The 12,450-nt window shown below is 31.8% G+C and overlaps 1 long non-coding RNA gene across 1 annotated transcript; it reads right to left on the minus strand.

Moving 5' to 3' along the window:
• Positions 1 to 3,360: 3,360 nt before the first annotated feature.
• On the minus strand, positions 3,361 to 9,535 carry LOC119600214. Its single transcript, XR_005231129.1, has 4 exons — positions 9,362 to 9,535; positions 9,068 to 9,161; positions 8,857 to 8,991; positions 3,361 to 3,568 (listed from the first exon to the last, which is right to left on the minus strand). It is a non-coding gene; the product is annotated as an uncharacterized LOC119600214 (long non-coding RNA).
• Positions 9,536 to 12,450: the final 2,915 nt, after the last annotated feature.

Genomic DNA, 12,450 nt, shown 5'->3' on the forward strand with positions numbered 1-12,450 from the left:
TCTTGAGTCCTTAAAGGTTTTGAATAAAGAGTGCAACGTAAAAGTGAGCACACCTAAATTTATAATTATAATTACTTGTGTTTTTAATAGTTTACAATTTGTAAGTAAATATTTTTAAATTAATCATTCTGTCATATACATACATATGTATGTACTTCAAGACTGGCAAAAAAATTGTTAGGAATAGTTTAATTAAATTTTTTCTCAGGTGCTATATTTTATTTAAATCTCAGAGGATTAAACTACATACTATGTATGTATGTAGTTACATACATACATACATACATACATACATCCATACATACATACATACATACATACATACATACATACATACATACATACATACATACATACATACATACATACATACATACATACATACATACATACATACATACATACATACATACATACATACATACATACATACATACATACATACATACATAGATACATACATACATACATACATACATACATACATACATACATACATACATACATACATACATAAGTATATTGATATCATTAGGAGCATGTGACGGTCTCTTACATCTATTTAATTGTTATTTTTTTTTTATTTTCACATTTTTTTAGCTTTTTTATTTTATAAAAAGTTCTCTTCGTAGTCGATATTGAAAATTTAATTGTTTTTGTTTTGAATATTGATATTCGCTATTATAAAAGCAAATTAAAAATAGTTTATAGCCCTACGACACCAGATGGCAGTTGTGTCCTGGGTTAAGTAAGTTTAAATCACAATAACCCTACAGTACAAGGTGAAATATGAGGACTACTTATAATGATATAAGGACACCTTATAATGATATTGGCATACCAATGTAAAACAACAAAATACTGGCATACCAAAACAACACTGAAACAACAATACAACACAACTTCAAAGATCGTATGAGTAGCCATGACGATAAAACATCGTATGATGACTTTGACTATTACTGTAGAAAAGCATATAGATCAAAGACAATTAGAGCTCCTGAAGGTGAAGTTGCGAAAAGTGACATAGTGCTAAAGTTTTATATCAGATCTCAAAATAAGATAACAAAATATCGAGTGAACATTAAATTAGAAAGGAAATAAGTTAAATCAAACTGAAAACCAAAATGAAAGGTAAAATTCTCTACGATTTTTGCGAATATTGTATTTAGAATTGATCCCCACTATATGGGATTAGAAGTCAAATGCAATAATCGATAAACGTTTTGGAAATTTAAGGAAAGTGAAAATTACAATATAGATGTTTTTTCTTGTTAATAGATAAAAAACCAGGAGGAAACAGAAATTTACGCCATCTGTTGAAAAAAATTGAAACTTTGACATACTAGCGAAGCCACACACGCAGAATTAAAATTATACAGTAAAAGGTCATCAAAACCGCAATGGATGAAAAGTCAGGTTTGGGTAAGCCGCTGTATACCATAATATAGGTTAAGATCAAAGAATTGTCTCGACATTTGAACAAATCACTATAAACCATTACGAACGTACAATATCCGTAACTGCGCTTTAGATCTCACATGTGGTATCGTATCTAATGTCTCATTGTCTTTGATTAGTTATTCTGTCCTTACGAGATTTTTTTTTATAATAACCTTTGCATACCAAAAAAAAAAATAAGGAGAATATTAACACTGTGAAGTAAAAAATCAAAGGGAAGCTAAAAAAAAAAACAAAAAAAAAAATAAAAATAAATATTATCCTATTTTCGTTTTTTTTTTTTTAAATCCGCAAATCTAAACACAAATTACTTATATATACGTTTTAATAAAAAAAAAATATATATATATATATTTTTTGTAACTCATATTGCATGCAAGTAGTTAAATTTTCTAATAAATTAAAAATAGAATAAATTAAAAATAAAATTAGTAACTAAAGATTTCATTAAGATACTTATTGAACTAAATATAAAAAAAAGGTTTCATTGTTACTAACTAAAAAAAAAAAATAAGTTAATGATTATTTCTATTAACGTAATTGAATTTTTTTTAGTGTTACTCATTTTGTTCATCTAGTTCAATAACTATCTTATTGACACTAAATGGACACAAAAATATATGAATTAAACATCTACCATATAAATTACTAAACAAATCTATAAGTAAATAATTAGTTAACTAAATAATTATATAAATTAATCAGGAGACAATCAAAATACGATTAGGTATTGTTAATAAATTATATGAAAATAAAATAACTAAAGTACGAACACCTACTAGAGATAATTGAAACTAAATCGAGGATAAACTGCTAAGTTAATTGATCAATTAATCTATAGTCGTTTATGCATAAAAATAATAATAAGTAATCAAATATAAAAAGATTGTTATCCAAATAATTTATTATATTAATTTCATAAATTTTGGCTTATTTTTCGAATTTAGTAATTCTTTTTTTAGTAATTCTTTTTAATGAAATATGAGTTTAACTACTATTAATTATTTCGTCAAAATTTATACTTTTTATTTCATAGTTATAATTTTTTTGTTACGTTTAAAAGTTATGTTAAAAATCATTCTATTAAAAGAACAATAAAATTATGTATATGTTTATGATTGAAATTTGAAATTCTAATCTTTATGAATATGGAGAACTAAAAGGAAAACTGCAGGTAATGATGTGAATCTGAAAGGTTTTGGTAAGCGAAGTAAAGGGACTCCTAGAACATGTTTGGAAGGTGACCAGGAGTCAGGGATGACTTAAACTAAGTCACGAATAGGGGAGGGCAACCTACGAAGACAATTCTAACTGTGTCTTCACGTGAATTCTAACCTTCATCCACACATTTCATATCTACTGTCGCAAGTCCGTCTGTCATAATTGGTCTACTACAGTGTTTCGTCAATTGTTTTATGTATGTATGCTCCCGGCACGAAATCTCTTTAAATGTTGACAAATCTAGTGAAAAGAACTACCCCTATCCGACGAGCTTAAGCCGTACATCCACCAGCGTGCCAACCACCACTACAGCGATTTGTCACATTTTGGCGCCCAACGTATAAGCATTTTATAAAATGCCATACAACTCAATATTTAGGTCTTTAGGGAAATAACGCATGTCCCGGAAGATGATCATTGAAAACATCATGCCTGCGTAGCGGCGTTTTTTTTCAAGAAGACCGAAATATTGAGGAACTGATTAGTTCAAATTGATTTGCACCTATTGGGATAAGTCATAAGCACTCTGACCAAAAAGTTAACAGCTTATTCGCGATTCCAATGGATACAAAGAGAGGAGAACTAAAAAGTTCAAATAAATGTAGTATTGTTATGTGTTCCGTCTCAAATTTTGCGTCCGTTTGGAATACAATTTGAACCCCGAATTGAAACACCTTATTCACACATAAAATTTTTATTTAGTTTTCCTAAAGGAAAAGTAAAATATTAAAATTTTATGCAAGACAAAGGAAATTTAAATATATGTAAATTACATCTATCTTATGTTTAACATCATAGGAAAACTTAAGATGCACTAGAATACTATACCAACGTTGGTGAAATGGAGGTTACGAAAATAGTTCACACCTTATCAATTCACATCAACCTGTAATTAAGAAAGAAAAGGAATTTACAAATTACTTATATACAAACTAACAAATTATTGAAAGCAAAATAAAGAAAAACTATAATAGTATCTAAAAACTAACTAAAACTAAAACATTGTGTAATAGAGTTATATGTATTTATTTGTAGAATAATTTGTCTATGCGTCAATTTGTTTGTTCGTCAATTTGTCAAGATAAGTAAAACGATTTGTTCTAATGTTATAGGATTAAAAAAAAAAGAAAAGAGAAAACACTGATTGAAAATTATTATAATTTATTTAGGAGAAACCCTGTTAATTATGCCCGTTACTAGATTTAAATCGGCGAATAGAGGTAATCCGAGCAAAAATCCTCAAACAACTCCACCATCGAATAACCAAAATAGGACTGTAGAACCGGAAAATACGAATGTAATCACACCCTTACTCGACATAAGATTCCAAGACAATCAAGGTCCCCAAACCACTTCCTCACCTGAAACTGACAGTACAATCCGTACACCAACATACAGTAGTCTGACTGCAAGAACAATAAGCGGACAAAATTCTAACATGGCCACACATAACAGTAGTTTACCCCATCTAAATGAAGAAGTAAATCCAGATATGCTCATAAATGGGGCTGGTTTATCATTAAGAGAATATGTTAGCGCTTCTGTGGGTGTAGCACAAGCAGGTATCATGCAAGAAGTCCAACAAAATATTCAGGAAATGATACCTAGATTAATTAGGGAATCACTTAGATCTGAAATGAACTCAACCCTTACCCAACAAAGTAGAAATAACGACAATAGTTTCCAATATCTCCCACGGGTAACACGGCCGAATATAAATCAACAACAACAGCAATATCTCAATACAACTCATCATCAAGTACCAAATATCAATCGATGTTACAGCAATACTCAACCACCATACACAAATCAACACCAAAATAATCAATATTTTCCACAACTTCATCCATTTCCTAATATACCTTCAAATCAATGTCTTACTCAAAACATGGCATTCTTGTATAGACCAAATACACCACTTCAGCTAGAGAAATGGGGAATCAAGTTCGACGGGACTAATAAAGGATTCTCTATAGAGGATTTCGTATTTCGGGTAGAATCCTTAAGAGAAGACTATAATTGTGCCTGGAGTATTGTCATGAAGGGATTCCATCACTTATTATGTGGAGAAGCATATGAATGGTTCTGGAACTTTTGTAAACAAAACCCTATTTGTGAATGGAATACATTAAAAGAAAATATTATAAGAAAATTTCAACGATTCCAAAGCGATTTCGAGGTACAAAGACGAATCATGGAACGTCGACAACAACCAACAGAAACCGCTGATACGTACATAGCAGAAATTATTAAACTTAAAAATCAACTGAGAAACAATTATCCGGAATACGAATTGGTTCAAATCATCAAAGATAATTTAAAAGATGGACTATCCCAATTAGTCTTCCCAATAAGAATCGATTCAGTTAATCAACTGTTAGAAGAATGTCGAAGAGCAGAACGAAACCTAGCAAAAAGAACATACTACAGACAACAATACAAACGTGTCAATGAAGTCGATTTCTGTGAAAATGTACCTAGCGAAGACACCTGTCCATTCGAAGCTTTTGAATATGATAACCCTCATGTCAAACAATTAATCTGTTGGAATTGCAAACATCCTGGTCACTCGTTCATTGATTGCAACATAACCCAACGAAATTTGTTTTCTTTCAAATGTGGGTTCGAGAATGTAATTACTCCAAAATGCCCTAGATGTTTGGGAAACGGAAAATTGAACATGCCAAGGACTGGGCAAACATGTTCAAATATGAAGGCCTCCCAGTAAATGACAATTTCTTAAATTATATAGTTGACCCGACTGATACTAAGGAGTTAGATGGCCAATCGAGTAATAGTAAACAGGGACAGGAAACCCAAAAACAATTACCTATAAGGAATAACTTGGAAAAGACAAAAGTAAATTCTGAAGATATACAACGATTGTCTTACGAAGAAAGGTTAGAAAATTATAATAGAGTAAGAGACAAAATTTTCGGAAAAGAAGAAATTCCTATCGGAATCACCGATAGGATTAGAAAAACAAGGAAAAGATACGAGATTAGAAAAAAGGAAAGAAAGGATATTGCATCGTGTTCTGTCCACTTAGATGATGACATACGACCGTATATGGATGTTCAAGTAAACGACGTAAAACTCACAGGGCTAATGGACAGCGGAGCCTCCATAAGCTGTCTTGGAAAAAACTGTTTGGATAAAGTTGGCCAAATTGGGTCTAAAATCATGGATTTTAAATCCATAATTAGGACAGCAGATGGCAGAAGTCATGACATAATTGGAAAAATAAAAGTGTTAGTACAATGTGGGAGTAGAATCATCGAAACAGTATTATACTTAGTGCCTAATTTAAAGCAGGAACTCATATTAGGCTATGATTTCTGGAAAAAAGTTGGAATAAGGATTTGCTTAGGAAATGAACAGATTAGCGAAATCAAAGATGAGATCGAAGATTTGAAAATGCACCAACTATCATCAGCGGAGTTAAAGGTTCTAGAAAAAGTTAAATCTTCATTTAAGTGCTATACCAAATATGGCCTTGGAAAGACCCACTTAGAGACGCACTATATAGACACCGGTGATTCACCGGCAAAAAAGTTAAGACATTATCCAGTTAGTCCGGCAGTACAAAAATTAATGTATGAGGAACTCGACAGAATGTTGCAATTGGATGTTATTGAAATCGCTACAAACTCAGAATGGAATAATCGAGTCACGTTGGTAATTAAACCAAATAAAAACCGTTTATGCCTTGATGCCAGGGAACTAAATAAAGTTACAAGGAAGGACGCATATCCCCTCCCAAGTATTGATGGACTCCTCGCTCGACTCGGAGATACTTATTATATTTCAGCTATTGATTTAAAGGACGCATTTTGGCAAGTGCCTTTGGAGGATTCTAGTAGGTGTAAAACTGCGTTCACAGTTCCCGGTAGACCGCAGTATCAATTCAAGGTAATGCCCTTCGGTCTATGCAACGCTGCTCAGCGTCTCTGCAGTCTCATGGACAAGGTTGTGCCCACAGAACTAAAGGACCGAATATTTGTGTACCTTGATGATCTGCTGGTTGTGTCAACTAATTTTAATGACCATATGACGATGCTTGAAGTTGTAGGACCGAGACTAACTGCGGCAGGTTTGACAATAAACATGCAGAAGTCCAAGTTCTGCTACAAAGAACTAAAATACCTCGGATATGTAGTAGGCGGTGGGAAAATCAAGCCGGATGACAGCAAAATAGCGGCAATATTAAATATTCAACCGCCTAAATCACCTAAAGACGTTAGGAAATTTCTTGGAACGGTTGGCTGGTACCGGCGATTCATCAATAACTTTTCAACATTGACAGCGCCTCTTACCGATACCCTCAAAAAGTCCAAAACATTTGTTTTTACCCCTGAAGCCATTACATCTTTCGAAAAGCTGAAACAATGCTTAGTATCAAGTCCTCTACTGACAAGTCCTGATTTTGAGAAGCCTTTCTTCGTACAATGTGACACTTCAAACGTAGGCATAGGAGGTGTCCTGTTTCAGAAAGACCAAGATGGTGAAGAACACCCAATAGAATATTTCTCCAAAACTATTCAACGACGGAAAAAGAATGCCTCGCCGTAGTATTGGCAATCGAAAAATTTCGTCAATATATAGAATTAATGGATTTTACTGTAATCACAGACCACTCCAGTCTTAAGTGGCTGATGAAACAACAGGATTTAAATGGCCGATTAGCACGATGGAGTCTAAAATTACAGTCTTTCAAATTCAACATAGAACATCGAAAGGGAACTAAAAATGTTGTTCCCGATATGCTGTCCAGGATGGACATGGAAGAATTAAGCGAAACATTTCCAAAACTAGTGGACTTAGAGTCAGAGGAGTTTAAAAACTTTAATTATCTTTCTCTTATTGAGACAATTAACCAGAACAAGGATAGATTACCCGATCTGAAAGTTGTAAATGGAATTATATATAAGCGAGTTCATTTTAATCGTGAAGACGAAGTATTTGATAAAGAATGCTGGAGAATCTGGTTACCCGTGGAATTGACAAAAGATGTAATCAGGAAATCACATGTCGAAAACACATCACATGGGGGTGTAAATAAGACCTTATTTAATGTTAGAGAGTTTTTTTACTGGCCTACAATGGCTAAACAGATTAAATTGTTTATAGGTAATTGTGAAGTGTGTAAAGAAATAAAACACTCGAAACAAATACTTAGACCTCCGATGGGCATGGAAGTACGCACGGACAGACCATTTCAAAAGATATATGTGGACTTTCTCGGCCCTTATCCCAGGACCAAGTCAGGAAATTCATGTATATTCATCGTAATGGACCATCTGACCAAATTTGCTTTGTTAAAAGCTTTGCCAAAAGCAAGTACGAAATCGGTTATAAAATTCTTAAGGGACGAAATATTTTATAAGTTCGGCGTGCCGGAATTGTTACATTCAGACAATGGAAAACAATTCATTTCAAATGATTTCAAAAACTTCTTAAACTTATTCGGAGTAAAACACATGAGAACAGCTATTTATGCACCACAGTCTAACGCTAGCGAAAGGGTGAATCAAACAATATTAAGCTCCATACGAAGCTATTTGCAAAATGACCAATCTAAGTGGGATGAAAATCTCTCTAAGATTGAGTGTTTTCTAAGATCAACGATCCATTCTTCGACAGGTGTTACACCATATTTTGCCCTCACTGGGTATAACATGATAACCCACGCAGACGCGTATGAGATTCTACGAAAATTACAATCAATAGAAGACGGAGAAAACTATATTCTTCCCAAATCAACACAAATGAATTTTATTCATCAGCAGATGAAAAACAAACTACACGATGCGTACGAGAGAAACGTAAGATCTTATAACAAAAGGTGCAGAGCAGTGACAAACAAACCCGGTCAAGAAGTTTTCAGAAAAAATTTTGTGCAAAGCCATTTCGCTAAGGGACTGAATGCAAAGCTCTGTAAACCCTGGCTAAAATACCGCATTCGAAAAGCAATTGGAAAAAACCTATATGAAATAGAAAACTTAAAGGGCCAACTTATAGGAATAATTCATGCCCAACACCTTAAACAATAGCTTGATCTAATTCCGAAAGATGATAGTGAAATACATAATTACCAAAATAAACTCTTTTGTTAACTAGGAAACGCTAGCAATAACATGGTCTGTCATATAGTCCACAGAATCAGATACTTACCCAAATGCAGAAAATAAGATCGGAAGAAAAATTATATCCAGCTCGTTTAATCTTGTTGAGCCAAACGATTACTACATCCATACATATATACATAGGGACATAAAGATAGGAATCAATTTAGAATAATAATGGATTCTGAAAATAAGTGAGGAAAATTAAAATGATAAAGTAATAATATAAATGTACACAGATATTTTTGTCAGATACTCACGTCTATGATTCCTCAATCATTGGGTTTCATTCTGTGCAAACTAATCTTTTTCATAGTCCAAGAGAGCCAAGAGACCTACGGACCAATAGACGGACTGGAAAGATATTATTGAAGTTTATGATTGAAAAAAAAAACTTACCATACGTATGTATGTCTGCTCAATAACAATAAGTAACAACGTTTAGTTATTGAACAGACCTGGTGTTAGCCTTTTGTTTACTTATTTTGGTGACCTCGAAAAATTCACATGTTTTGTTTACAAAATTTCAAGGCCATCATCATATTTTCTCTTACCTCTTCCTTGAAAGCCAACATAAAGCTCGTTTCCACTTGATTCCCTACGTTTGTCACTCCACAGGCTTTGCGACAAAAGCAGGCTTTGTGACGGTCTCTTACATCTATTTAATTGTTATTTTTTTTATTTTCACATTTTTTTTAGCTTTTTTATTTTATAAAAAGTTCTCTTCGTAGTCGATATTGAAAATTTAATTGTTTTTGTTTTGAATATTGATATTCGCTATTATAAAAGCAAATTAAAAATAGTTTATAGCCCTACGACACCAGATGGCAGTTGTGTCCTGGGTTAAGTAAGTTTAAATCACAATAACCCTACAGTACAAGGTGAAATATGATGACTACTTATGATGACCTTATAATGATATTGGCATACCAATGTAAAACAACAAAATACTGGCATACCAATCTGAAACAACAATACAACACAACTTCAAAGATCGTATGAGTAGCCATGACGATAAAACATCGTATGATGACTTTGACTATTACTGTAGAAAAGCATATAGATCAAAGACAATTAGAGCTCCTGAAGGTGAAGTTGCGAAAAGTGACATAGTGCTAAAGTTTTATATCAGATCTCAAAATAAGATAACAAAATATCGAGTGAACATTAAATTAGAAAGGAAATAAGTTAAATCAAACTGAAAACCAAAAGGAAAGGAAACATTTTGTTGAAAATAAAAATTATTATTGTAGAATTATCTTTAGAAAAAAAAATATATATATAGAAAAAAACAATAAAATTTTATATAAAATCTGGTTTACATTTGATCTAAAGACTATACGTAAGATCAAAGAGTTTAAAGTTGATTTGTATAAAATTAAGTTTTTTTTATTTTTTTTATAAATTCTCTACGATTTTTGTGAATATTGTATTTAGAATTGATCCCCACTATATGGGATTAGAAGTCAAATGCAATAATCGATAAACGTTTTGGAAATTTAAGGAAAGTCAAAATTACAATATAGATGCTTTTTCTTGTTAATAGATAAAAAAACCAGGAGGAAACAGAAATTTACGCCATCTGTTGAAAAAAAATTGAAACTTTGACATACTAGCGAAGCCACACACGCAGAATTAAAATTATACAGTAAAAGGGCATCAAAACCGTAATGGATGAAAAGTCAGGTTTGGGTAAGCCGCTGTATACCATAATATAGGTTAAGATCAAAGAATTGTCTCGACATTTGAACAAATCACTATAAACCATTACAAACGTACAATATCCGTAACTGCGCCTTAGATCTCACATGTGGTATCGTGTCTAATGTCTCATTGTCTTTGATTAGTTATTCTGTCCTTACGAGATTTTTTTTTATAATAACCTTTGCATACCAAAAAAAATAAGGAGAATATTAACACTGTGAAGTCAAAAATCAAAGGGAAGCTAAAAAAAACAAAAAAAAAAAAATTAATATTATCCTATTTTCGTTTTTTTTTTCAATCCGCAAATCTAAAAACAAATTACTTATATATACATTTTAATAAAAAAAAATATATATATATATTTTTTGTAACTCATATTGCATGCAAGTAGTTAAATTTTCTAATAAATTAAAAATAGAATAAATTAAAAATAAAATAAAGATACTTATTGAACTAAATATAAAAAAAGGTTTCATTGTTACTAACTAAAAAAAAATAAGTTAATGATTATTTCTATTAACGTAATTGAATTTTTTTAGTGTTACTCACTTTGTTCATCTAGTTCAATAACTATCTTATTGACACTAAATGGACACAAAAATATATGAATTAAACATCTACCATATAAATTACTAAACAAATCTATAAATCTATAAGTAAATAATTAGTTAACTAAATAATTATATAAATTAATCAGGAGACAATCAAAATACGATTAGGTATTGTTAATAAATTATATGAAAATAAAATAACTAAAGTACGAACACCTACTAGAGATAATTGAAACTAAATCGAGGATAAACTGCTAAGTTAATTGATCAATTAATCTATAGTCGTTTATGCATAAAAATAATAATAAGTAATCAAATATAAAAAGATTGTTATCCAAATAATTTATTATATTAATTTCATAAATTTTGGCTTATTTTTCGAATTACTATCCTTTTTAATGAAATATGAGTTTAACTACTATTAATTATTTCGTCAAAATTTATACTTTTTATTTCATAGTTATAATTTTTTTGTTACGTTTAAAAGTTATGTTAAAAATCATTCTATTAAAAGAACAATAAAATTATGTATATGTTTATGATTGAAATTTGAAATTCTAATCTTTATGAATATGGAGAACTAAAAGGAAAACTGCAGGTAATGATGTGAATCTGAAAGGTTTTGGTAAGCGAAGTAAAGGGACTCCTAGAACATGTTTGGAAGGTGACCAGGAGTCAGGGATGACTTAAACTAAGTCACGAATAGGGGAGGGCAACCTACGAAGACAATTCTAACTGTGTCTTCACGTGAATTCTAACCTTCATCCACACATTTCATATCTACTGTCGCAAGTCCGTCTGTCATAATTGGTCTACTACAGTGTTTCGTCAATTGTTTTATGTATGTATGCTCCCGGCACGAAATCTCTTTAAATGTTGACAAATCTAGTGAAAAGAACTACCCCTATCCGACGAGCTTAAGCCGTACATCCACCAGCGTGCCAACCACCACTACAGCGATTTGTCACATTTTGGCGCCCAACGTATAAGCATTTTATAAAATGCCATACAACTCAATATTTAGGTCTTTAGGGAAATAACGCATGTCCCGGAAGATGATCATTGAAAACATCGTGCCTGCGTAGCGGCGTTTTTTTTTCAAGAAGACCGAAATATTGAGGAACTGATTAGTTCAAATTGATTTGCACCTATTGGGATAAGTCATAAGCACTCTGACCAAAAAGTTAACAGCTTATTCGCGATTCCAATGGATACAAAGAGAGGAGAACTAAAAAGTTCAAATAAATGTAGTATTGTTATGTGTTCCGTCTCAAATTTTGCGTCCGTTTGGAATACAATTTGAACCCCGAATTGAAACACCTTATTCACACATAAAATTTTTATTTAGTTTTCCTAAAGGAAAAGAAAAATATTAAAATTTTATGCAA

Source organism: Lucilia sericata, unplaced genomic scaffold (genome assembly GCF_015586225.1).
Source record: "Lucilia sericata isolate MDLA Ls3-8-SP2 unplaced genomic scaffold, ASM1558622v1 Contig000107F_arrow, whole genome shotgun sequence".
In the NCBI taxonomy this organism is placed as follows: domain Eukaryota; kingdom Metazoa; phylum Arthropoda; class Insecta; order Diptera; family Calliphoridae; genus Lucilia; species Lucilia sericata.